This window comes from Rattus norvegicus, chromosome 4 (assembly GCF_036323735.1).
Source record: "Rattus norvegicus strain BN/NHsdMcwi chromosome 4, GRCr8, whole genome shotgun sequence".
Lineage (NCBI taxonomy): Eukaryota > Metazoa > Chordata > Mammalia > Rodentia > Muridae > Rattus > Rattus norvegicus.
The window spans coordinates 153,916,090-153,928,691 of NC_086022.1; the positions used below are offsets into that span (position 1 = coordinate 153,916,090).

At 48.9% G+C, this 12,602-nt stretch overlaps 1 protein-coding gene across 29 annotated transcripts in view; it reads right to left on the reverse strand.

Annotated features, from left to right (window-relative positions):
- Positions 1 to 12,602, reverse strand: part of Cacna1c (calcium voltage-gated channel subunit alpha1 C) — a 620,764-nt gene that overhangs the window by 484,921 nt on the left and 123,241 nt on the right. The window lies entirely within an intron of this gene.

The window sequence follows — 12,602 nt, forward strand, 5'->3', positions numbered from 1 at the left end:
GTTGGCTTTTGGGGGGGTCACCCAAGCTCCTGTTAGTAGCCCTCACGGAAGCTCTGGAAGTAGCCCAATAGCTCGTATAACTCAATAAGGTAAAGGCTTGTGGTCTGAGACACCCAAGTATCCTTCCAGCAGTAATAACAAGAGACTCTGAACCAGTACTGAAGGGATCCCAGGCCCTCCACAAACACTTCCAGGGAGCAATGACACAGGCCCAGAGAGGGAGTCAAAGAATCTTGGCTATAAATCACTTTCAAATATCAAATAAATCAAACAGGCAGATCCACAAACATGCCTTCACGGCTGAGTCAAACCAGGCACCTGCCTAAATGCATCTCAAGCGCCATTAAAGACCGGATGTCAAAGTCTTGGCTAGGTATCTTCCCAGCTTCAGTCTTGCCCAACACCACCTGCAGGGTAGACCACAGGACAACCACTCTGCCACTCTGGCACCACTCCCAGAGCTGGCCCACACTAAGTACAGAAGGAGGTGATTGATGAAGGAATGGCTTTTCAGTTCTACAAGCTGACAACTGTGTCAGGGGACACAGCACCAGTGTCTTTGCTGACAGTATATGAGGCAGAGAGGCACCTGTGGCCATGTCCAATGAGACCAAGCTAGGGTTGACTTATCTGCAACCAGTCCTGCATCTTCCCTGACATTTAAGCCCATGTTGGCGATCCCATGTACTGAGATACTCTGTACTCTCCTCACATGTATCTCTCCCATCCTTCCTGTGCTCCCAACTGCCCAATGTCTCTGACACTTTCCTGACCCAGTTATACCTGGAGTCCCTCTACTCCAACATCCCTTCTTCCTTTGGGGCAGAGGAAGAACCTGGTGCCTTCATCTTTGGATGTACTCAAGGCTTGGGACAATAGATACCACCAAGTAGAGTATGCTTGGAGAACCTAGTCCTTTACTCAGGCCAAGGCACGTCAGTGCTCCCAGTTCTTCCTCTGATTCAATTGCTTTGGAAGACCAAGACAAAAGGTCTAGACACCTCTCCTCTGTGTCCTCGTGGTAATCAGGAAGGTTATAAGCTTTAAGACAAAGTCTATCTGGTCTCTTTCTATGAAGACAGCAAACAATGGGGAATAGAGTGTAGCGTGTGGAAATACTTGAGTTTAGGGGATTGGACAGCAAATGACAACAGCAGCTATCTTCCCAAAGGGAAAGTATCCTGACTAGTGGTTAAAAGCGCAGATGGTGGTCATAAAAGCCCCAAGGGCCTGTTCTGAGCTGCCAGTTGCTAGTTCCATGACCTCAGCATATTGTTCAAGCATTTAAAGGCACCATAAGCACTCAGCCTGGTCCAGCTTCTTCTGAGGTCACCATGGCACTGCTGGCATCGTTTTTACAATTACAAAAGCATCTAAGGCTCGGGGCTCTAGAAATAAAGGAAAATTCAGGAAAGGCGCCTGGGAAGGCTAAGGGATGAACTTGTCCAATGTCTGAAACTCATGCCTGTATTTACACGGAGTTAACTGCATGTGATTCTAGCCCTCCCCACTTCCTGAATAGCAATCTTTCTTGGGTCTGTTTCTGGGCATAGCCGGATACTTTGATCTCATCTCCGATCCCCTAGTAAGTAGCCATTTGACCCTGAACAAGATCACCTCCCGTCTCTGTGAAGTTACCTCGCCTGCAAATAGAAGTTCACCAAACGATCTCTAAGGTCCTGCACACTTTGCCAACAGTCACGGATTCTGAAATTCATATGTGGGTGGTAGAGGAATGTGTTGTTTGGAACATGCTGTCAAAAGGACTCAGCTTCCCGGATGGATCCTGAGGCCCCTACACACCCATACCCACCCCTGAAGTCTCTCCTCGAATGTTTATATAAAGTGGACCACAAAATCTCGGCTCTATAGGGTAGGCACTTCCTTGAGTCTTCCCCAATCTTTAAAGCAGAATCCCCTGAAAGGGGAGAGAAACACCTATATCCTACCCACTCAGCTTTAACTGGCACTGGCACTGATTTATAAGCGATCACCTTGCCCTCCCTGGTGGCTTCCTCAGAAGCAGGAGATGGTGGAATGAAGACCACCACTGCATACACAGTAGGTGACTGAAGGGACCCTCATTCTAGCATGAAATGTAGAGGGCCGATACAGCTCTGGCTCCTGTGATCTCCACTGAAGATTCTGTACCCTAAGCATCATGACAGAAACGTGGGGTGCTTTATAAACCTGGGTGGATCTCACATTCAAGATGGTCAGTGTTTGGCCCAATCCTCCTGTGATGCCGAGGAATTATGAAACTCAACATGCAGACTTTAGGGCAGTGACCACTCAGCCATATAAAGAGATCCCCATGGGGGAGAGAGAGCGTTGTTCCTTCATATTCAAGAAAGGGGCCAATGAGGCAAGACCCTGCCATGACCACATGTGCTCTTGAATACAGATCTTCATTAGCAGATGTGCACACACAGACACATGTCACTGGCGAAGGATGCAGAAGCACAGAGCACTGCCGCTCTCCTCTGTGCGTCTCATGGCCTTTGCCATGCTTTCTACACGCTGACATGGTGCATCTGTGGCTTCCCATCCCTGCTCAGCTATAACCTGCAGTAGAGCCGGTTCCCCTCCCAGACTAAAGCCTCAGTACAAAGTACAAAGTGAGGAGCCCAGAAGTGCTGTGTGGTTCCCAGGATCCCTCACACCATGAGCTGAGGGTGACCATAACACTCCCCCCCCCTCTCTCTCTCTCTCTCTCACACACACACACACACACACACACACACACACACACACACACACACAATTGCTGCTCATCCAGGGACATTCCTCTTTCAGTCTGTAGCCTAATTTAGACAGGAAGTCAAAGCAGCCAAGGCCAGATTGGCCAGAAGGTTAGCTGCAGGCAGCTGGAATTTCTGAAACTTGGCTGGTCAGAATTTGAGGCCATCCCATCTCTAGACTGTGACTTGGCATGTGAGTGACATCGGTTCCCTATCCTTCATCCATGGCTCTTATATCTCATAGCCAAACGCCCTGACTCAGGTAGGGAATAATTCGGGAGACGCATGTGACATTTGTAAAGTTGGATGGGAATTGGGCATCTACATAGACTCAAATCACTATGTCTCAACCACTCTACCTTCCAACTGCAGGATATTTCCTAAATTAACTTCACTTCTTAGACCCTTGGCATTCTTCTCAGCAAAAGGGAACAACGCGATGTAGTCAGGATCAAATATGAAGCACTAGTGCTTATGCTTGATTTCTGAAAAATGGCTGTTCTGAAAAACAACATCACTCCAAGCTGGCAACCACAGTCACCTCCTTCTTCCCAGACACTACTGGATGTCGGCTGTCTTCCAGCCACCCCTCACAGCCCCTGCACAGTAAGGTCAGGCCATCTGTCTCAAATAAAACAAACTGCATCTCGGGAGACCCTTCCCCTCAATGCCACGTCTTGGGCTAAAGATTCGCCCTCTAGGGCAGCAGCCCATCCCAATCCCCATACACAATTCATCACAGGCCATCCCAGGCATGGGGAGATATTCTTATATCTACATGGTCAGCAGCTTGCAATGGCTTCCCATATCAGACATAAACTGCAGCATAACTAAACTTTCAAATGAATCCACTGCACAAGTTACACATAACCCACAAGGACATGCCGCTCACAAGGTAATGTCAGTTCCATTCATTTGACCCAAGGAATTTTACCCAGGACCTGGAAGGAGTGCACAGGCAACAGAGTGGTGCCTTGCCGCGTCTTTGGCTTCCACTCTCTGCTTCCCCTTTAATTAACTGGCACCCAGAAGCCATTCTCCCAACACCTCATCTTCCTTTGTAACATGCTCTGGGCAGCTTTACTGCTCCATGAGCCTAGGAGAGAATGCATAATGAAGAACCCAGAGGAGAAATGGAAGCTAGGGACTGGGGCAGACTCAGCATGGCAGAACTGGGAGGCCCCAGAGAGTACCTGTGCCTCCCCAACCCCCGCCCCATACACCAACTCTCTTGCTGTAGGCTCTAGGCAGGCCAAGGAAAATCGACACTCAACCCCAGGACTACAAATCCATAAATGCCACTCCATTAACCCAGGGTGGAGTCTGAGGCTAGAAGGCCCAGAATCAGAGACCTTGCTATCAAATTGCCTTAAACTGCCCAAGGCCCATTGTTGTATGGCCTTCGAGTCCCCAAGAAGTTCATGTCCAAGTTGCTGTCCTGATTATCCAAATGGACCTGATGCAACTACCTAGATCTTTACCAGTGATCAGGAGAACAAAGGAACAGATGCTATACTGCTGGCCTGGCAGAAGGAAAGGGAGAACCTTCTGGACACTAGAAACGATGGAAAACAAACCCACTCCCTGCAGCATCCCAAGGGACCTCAAGTTTGCAGACCAAGTGAGGCACCTGCCTTCCAGGAGTGAAGGACAATACATTGTTGTTATTAGCTAAGTCTGCTCTGATTTGTTACAGCAGCAGTGGGGAAAAGATACACCCTCCTCTTCTCTGCTTAAAATCTGCAAACTGAAGAAAGATACACCCTGCTCTCCTCTGCGTCAAATCTGGAAACTGAAAACCAGCAGGGCAGGTAGAGTCTTGTTTCCAAGAGGCGCTGGTCCTGCCGCCAGAGCAAATGAGTACCTCAAACTCTGGGTTCAAACAGAAAGCCCTCACTCTCTCCATTTCTGCTGGGGCAGAGCTGTGGCAGCCAGCCTTGCAGCCAACAATCCCCAGAGGCTGAGAAAGGTGGTCCAGAAAGAAGGGTCTCCCACTATTGGTTTAGAATGGACCAAGGAGACCAGGTGAAACTCGACAGCAACACACATGAGCATCCAGAAAGTCCTAGGCTCAGGCCATGACTGAAAAACAAAACAAAACAAAACAACGACAACGACAACAACAAGCCACTAACTTACTTTACATTTATTTACTCATTCATTTATGTATTGATGGGGGTGAGGTCAGAGAACTTCTCCCCCCTTTTACCATACAAGTTCCAGGGGCTTGGTGGCGGGCATCTTTATCTGCTAAGCCACTTCACAACCCCAAAATGTTTTCTTTAAAGGAAAAAAAAAGCACTTCTTAAAATATGATAGGAAACATCCAGCATTACAGAATATCAAAGAAATACACTGCGGGAAGCTACTATCTCACACCCATTAAGGTGGCTGCCGTTATCAAAAGACAGAAAACAAGTGTTGGGGAGGCTGGGGAGAAGCTGGAACCCTTGTGCAGTGTTGGTGGGAAGTGAAGTGGTGTGAGTGCTGTGGAAAATAGATGGCAGTTCCTCAAGAAAACCCCCGAAAATAGAACTACTCCATGATCCAGCAAATACACTGCAGAATAGGAATCCAAAAGGATGGAGAGCAGAGACGCAAAGGAGTGTTTGCACCCCCATGCTCGTACGCGAGCGAGGAGTTTGAACATGATCCGACTGTCTGTCAACAGAAGAACTAGCCCAGCCTGTGATTATATGCACAGGGGGGAGAGTTCTCTGCCTTAAGAGCAATGGGATACGACACGCTATGACAGAGATAAACTGAGGGCACTGCAGGCAGTGGAAACTCGCCAGCCCCAAACGGAGAAGACTGAGGGGCCTGCAGGGATGGCACTCCTAGAACCATGGCAGGGGCTGGGGAGTGGCGAGGAGTTACAGTTTAGGGTTCAGGTTTTCAAGATTAATATTTTCTGGTGATGCTTTTCACAACACCGTAAACATACTTAACACTAATGAACTGTACACTTAACTATCCAGATGGTAACGTTCATGTTACGTGCACTTTACTGAAAATGGAATTATATTACATCTCTGGGCCTAAAACCCAGCCCAGCAGCACCAAAGACTCAAAGGCAGTGACAATGTATCCAGAGCCCCTCTGCCTGGACCTCTGTAGCACCATCTCCCACAGGCCACCAGGAGCTCTTCCAGTATGAGCAATAGATGCTACTCCAAGGGCCTCACAGTGGTACCAAGCTGTATCCATGGCAGGGCCCAATAAACACCTGATGATTCAATTTTTCAAGCCTATGACCTTTGTCTCCTACTAACAAATCCTATTCCTCCAAAAGGGCACTCAACCCACCACAAACCCTTGCCAGGGCTGATTCCAGTCGAGGAGAACAAGGAATGGCCAGTGTCATTCGGTGTGTGTCCTTACCATGCCATCATCTAGCCCTTGTCCAGCGTTCTGCAACTGCATTAGTCAGGTTAATGGAGAGAGCGTGGGAGCCAAGGTAAAGTCAAAAAGACTCTCAAGAACACACGTGGTTGTAGCCACTGATAAGTGGATATCAGGCAAAGAGCTTGGAATACCCACGATACAACTCACAGACCACATGAAGCTCAAGAGGAAGGAAGACCAAAGAGTGGATGCTTCCGTCCTACTTAGAAGGGGGAACAAAATAATCCAGGGAAGTAGAGGGTGGGAGGGACTTCAGAGGAAGACAGGAGGGGGAGGGGGAAAGAAGTGCAGAATCAGGTATGGGAGGAGATGGAGGGGATGTACAGAAAGCTAGGAAATGGGGAAGGAGAACTGGGGTAGCAACCAGAAAGTCCCAGATGCCAGGAAAAAAAGAGCCTCTCAGGACCCCAGGGGATGACATTAGCTGAAATACCCCACATAGGGGAAGGAGAACCTGTTCAGACCATATCCAGAGGTTAAGCATGACCCCCAGACTGAAAGATGTGGCCACCCACCCATTTCCAAAGTGTTAACCCAGAATCGCTCCTGTCTAAAGGAAATACAAGGACAAAGAGTGGAGCAGAGACTGAAGGAAAGGCCATCCAGAGGCTGCCCCACCTGGGGATCCAGCCCACATGCAGACAGCAAACCCAGACACTCTTGCTAATGCCAAGAAGTGATTGCTGACAGCCTGATACAGCTGCCTCCCGAGAGGCTCTGCCAGATCCTGACCAGTACAGATGTGGAGCCAAACATCAGACTGATCACAGGGACCCCAGTGGAGGAGTTAGGGGAAGGACTGAAGGAGCCGAAGGGGTCTTATCTGGCATCAATGAGAGGAGAGGCCCTCTCCTCACCAATGAGAGGGGAGTGGGTAGGAAAGCACCCTCATAGAAGCAGGGTAAGGGGGGATGGGATAGGGGAATTGCAGAGGGGAAAACGGGAAAGGGGATAACATTTGAAATGTAAATAAATAAGATAACCAATTTTTCTAAAAGAATGTTTCAACTCTAAAATGCAAACTCTCAACCCAGCAGACTCCACCAGAAGCAGCAATGTGTGTCTAGAAGACAGCACTCACACCATCCTGACTCACTAACTGTAGCAGAACACTAGCCACAGGTCTCCCTGGTACCATGCAGACACATTTAACTGCTACACTCCAGTTAAATGTAACACCTCAACTAAACCAACCGGAAAGCTGGCCAACCTGAGGATGGTGAAAGATCCTGTTCTTCGAGCCCACGGGAGCCTTGCAATACCAGGAGAGGCTGGTTCCCTAGCAGGCAGCACCTGAGGCAGGGCATCTTTCTGAAGTACTTGCTAAGAATACCAGTCAACACTTACATATGGCTGCTTTGGACCAGGCCTTTCCCACCATTAAGCATGTACTCATGTACTTGTTCCCCGTAACATCCCCTGAGATGGGCATTGTTATTATGCCATGCCACAGATGAGAAGCCCGAGGCACAGAGGTTAACTGACTTGCTCCCAGGGTGAACCAAGCAGCTTTGTGAGAGACAATGTGCTTGACCTTCATTCACAATTTAGTCTGTCCTAGCTTACAGGTGGGGCTTCTGGTGTCCCCCCCCTCCATCTCCCAACAACGCTCATCAGAATCAGGGAGCCCCTTCAGGCTTTTCTTCTTCAAGGCAAAACAAGTGCTGATTCCTCTGGCTTCCCAGAGGTTCTCACTGCAACTACCTTAATTGTTACCTCAACACAGAATTCAAACCGAGGCCCAGGACTCTGTGGGTGCTGGACAAAGTAAAAGGATTCTCCTCCATCAAGCCAGGACGCGGAACAGAACCGGCTGTCATTCCAGCAGCACACATGACAATGACAGGAGAAGCCAAGGACCTGATGGTGCATCTGTGACTGTGACACGGACAAAGCAACGGGGGAGCTGATCAAGAGTGGGGTCCAGGCAAGCAAAAGGGAGGTAGGTGTGAACAAAGGAGAGGGTTTAGGGTAACAGAAGCAATGAGCAAAGACCGAAACCCTGAGGCTCTGAGTTCAGCCTGAGAGTCTTTGCCCACATCACTGAATGGGTCGTCAGGACCCTAGGATCCTCTCTCATCGTGAGTGTTGCTCGGGTGACAGTCCACTCTCTTTCAAGTCCTGGCAGGATGGAGGAACATCCTTCCACTTTGCCCAGCACCCACAGAATCCTGGGCCTGCAGTGGAACTCTGCTGAGATAACAAAAGCAAGAGGCTTGGGTACTGACCTGGAAACACCCGGCCAGACATAGGGCATGACCCCTGAAGGCTACTGGTACTTCTTCATATCCTGTTTCGGGATTTCTGCTGCCCCACACGTGCAGTTGCCCAAGTAGCTGGACATGCCCATGTGGTAACATTCAGGCTAATGAGATACAAGAATTGATTATATGATATCCAGGAGAGGCCCCAGACACTCCCATCGCCATCTGTCTCTATCTCAACACCTCGGCTAGTGAGAGAGACTCTGAATGTCTAAGGTGGAAGAACGACAGACCAAAGTAACCAGGGCCTCCAAATCCCCATGGGGGGGGGGGGGAACGTGAGGAATTCCTGCCCCAGACTGCGACCTACTGAAAAGAAAAAGAGAAAACAGAAAAACATGTATTGTGTGCAGCTGATGAGATCTAAGGGCTGCTTGTTACAGCTCATGACCTTCCCTAACTAGTGCAGGGCAAGAGAAACATAAAACCAAGAGCTACAGCAAAGTTCAAAAGGCCGAGAAGAGCTGAAGAAATGTCTGACGCTTTGCAATGCTCATCTGCCCTTTCTACTAGACGCCGAGGCCAGTAAACCAAAGTTTATCTCACGCACGGAGTCATAGGGTATTACAGGGAGAGGAAATTAATGGGCACTCGGTCTAGATTAATTGGACAACAACAGGTTAGGCACCCTTTCGCATTCTGGACACTCAGTGTGTGCTAAGTCTCTGCCAAAGGATAAGCAGGGCTCTGTTTCCCTAAAGCCCTCCAACCAATAGGAAGTGCAGACAGCAGTCACTTTACCGTGAAACCAGTTATCTAACAGTCAGCTGAGTAAAGGCCACCCCATGTGGTCTGGAGTTGGGACAGGAGTGCTAAGAAAGGTGACAAACAGACATTGTTGAAGAAGAAGCCAAAGTTAACTGACTGGGAAGAGTGGCAGAATTCCCCCCAAGTATAGGGTACACACACGAAGCACAAGTCAGCATTGCCTGCCTGAGAGCTAACTGCAAAGGACACAGCCAGGGAAGGACAGTAAAAAATGAGGTTGGCAGGACAGTCCAATGATCGATACCCAATCGTCACTGACAGCGGGTGAGCAGAAAAGCACTTGGTAGAGCTGGCACCAGTGACAAGATCTGCTGTGGTTTTTGCTTTCTGATAACATAGTCTGTAACATCTAGAAGAAGCAGGACCGAGAGTAAAGACAGTGCCTGAGACTGTAGGAGTTACGCAGGTATCCATCACAGCCTGAAGGAGGCCTAGAAGGCATCAGGTGTGTGAACCTCTGACGCCAGACCAAACTAGCTGTACAATGAGAAGAAAGCAAACCTGTTGAGACTGTCTCCTGGGAACCTCACTTGGCCGGCGTGGTGACTACATTATGAAGTAGTATTTCTAGACATAGAAGAAGGGCTCTCTAGGGAGGGAAGATTGAGTGGAAACATCCAGGGCTAACTGGTAAACCAGTAAAAGTGAGGTGAACTGGAAACATATACCTGGCTAGAACAATAAAATCCCTAACCACACCACTAGAGTTCACCCATAGGCACAGTTGCCATCATGGGGCAGAAGACATCAGGCACAGGATGGCCAGCCCCAGCAAGGACAAGCCACTGGAGAGATGTGGAATTTGTGGATAGGAGACACACTGGTGACAAATGACACATTCACAGATCCTGAGCACAGAGGCTAAGGCACGGAGTAGGTGGACTGACACGGGGAAGGTTCCTTCTGATGTGACCAAGGGCTCTCCCTTTGGCTCTCACTATTTTACCACTGAGTTAAGACATTCAAGGGGGAAATGTGCTGTTAACTGCGCTGTTGACACAAATAAATCTAGAAGGAATAGCTAACGCTAGAAGGTTGGGTCAGGCTCCCAATGACCTCAACACGCTAAGAAGACAACCCAAACTGATAAGATAAAGGAGACTGGGCATACGCCGACGGCCAAGGCCTGTGCTTGCATGAGAAAGGCACACGGTCCAAACAGAGGGTAGGAGGAATACTAGCTTAGTAGCCATGGATCCAACGAGAACTCCGAGAGTTAGAAGGCTCCAAGTCAATGAGTCAGCAGAATAGCTCATCTGCCAAAAAGGCAAATGTCGCCCTGTGTTCAAAGATCAGAATAGTGGGAAGAGCAGGCTGAGCTCTTGGCACAAGGCAGCTCTCACTAAAGCCTGGCACCTCACAGGTGGTAGCCTCCAACAGGAACGCTGGCCACCCACAGGGGACCAGGAGCGAGGAGGCAGGAGGGTGAGGGGTAGAGATGATCATGGAAACGAGGACATGAGGGAGACTGGGTTAATAAAGGGACGTGGAAACTGAAAGCTGTGCTTAGGAACGTGAGGTGCTCGGGCCCCGCCTCAACAAGTTAAGCACTTGACACACAAAGCCCTGAACTCCTATCCCTGGCACCCAGGTAAAAGCCGGTTTGTATGTAGGCACACCTGTGATTCTGGCACTCACACGGCAGAGACAACAGAGACAGGGAATCCCTGCAGCGAGCTGGCTAGTCAGACTAGCCCTACCAGGTGAACACGGTTTCCCTGCGAGACCGTGCCTCAGTGAATAAGGTGGGGTTCAGTAAGAGGAACAGCCAAGGGCAACTTCTGGCCTCCGCATACACACACGTGCCCCCACACATGCAAACAAGCCTACGCATACACAACATACCACACACATACAGAACAGGGAGGAAGGGAGAACGAATAGTGGCTTTTTAAAAGAAGCAGTTGCTTCTGTTCACTCCAAATGGAAGAGGACAGATGGGCAGAAATAATGGATGGTGGATTTCTACTCCGGATAAGAAAGAACATTCCAAAGATCAATGCCATTTAAAACTGGATTGACTGCTTTGGGAAGGCCGTAAGGTCTCCAACTAGACACCCTGTATATAATGCCAAGCCAAGACCAAGTCCACATGAGGAAGGAGCCTAGGATAGACCAGCAGCTCCTCACCTTCTGTATTCCAAGGGTCGGTAACACATCTTCTTATGTGCACTGTAACGTTCTCATCTGTCATCAGCATTGCCCCAGAACAGACATCTTACCACCAAGGAGCAGATAGAAAAACCACCAACAGGAAGAACTGAACAAATTTAACTCTTTAAAAACTACCAAAGGTCTCCGACTCTGGAAAGCTGCAGGAGCCATTAATCACAGTCGCACCTGTCTTACTCACTGCTGTATTCCCAGGATCCAGCATTTAGTACACACTCAATAAATATTTGCCCTATGAATGACAAATGAGCGTGTGCACTTAATTTATAAAGCACTGGCTTCCACAGCCAGACAGCTTCTCGGTCTCATCGTTAATGGACAGTTATTGACATCTTTGGCTGTTCCTGGCACTGAAACATGGCATGGGAAGGGCCATTAACTTCCCACAGTTCATCCTCCGAGAGCTGGGAGGAACAATGCCTTGTGACCGTACTGTCTTGGGGTTTACAAAGCCTGTCTCCTGCATACTCTCAGTAAGAGAGAGATTTTGTCTTTGCAATAAAATGGTAAATACCATTTCCAACTGGAGAAGCTAAGGACCCACACCCTTACCAATGCCACATCAGAAAGGGATAGTGGGTAAAAACAGAGGCCCAGCTTTCCACGGTTGGATGACCACTGCTTCCATTCGCCTCAGCTGTCTGCCACAAAAGGTACAGCCGGATCCTTCCACCACACCTCCGGGAGGTCAGGAAGTTCTAAGTTAACCACGGAAGAAAACACGGGCCTCCATAGCACAGGCTGCTATAGCAATGCTGGAATTTGCAGACAGGGCCTTTGTGGGGAAAGCAGAGATTGGAGATACCCACAGCTTCCGTTAGCAGCAAGCCAAGAGCCTTTGTTTGCCTTCACCTCACCATCTGTCCCCAGACCTGCTACTGCTGGTGAGTGAAACCAGGAGCCCCGCTGGTATGAATTTGGTCTCAGGTCTGCCCAAATGCACTAAAGAAACAATCCTCAGAGGAATGGTGACACAGGAAACCAGAAACGGGCTCTCTCCTTTCCTTCTGCATTTGAACCAGGTCACCTGGAGCTACTGATGAACTTTTCAGCCTAAAACTAACTGGTAATTCAGAAAAACAAACAGTATATGATGAAAGAAATCCGGGGTGGGGGGGGGAGGAATCAAGAAACAGCAAAAACTATTTTTACAGACTTACCCAATCAATTCAGTAGATACATGTATGAGAACATACACACTTAAGTGAACATGTGTACTTACAGATCATATACATATCAAGGGCATAAAGTA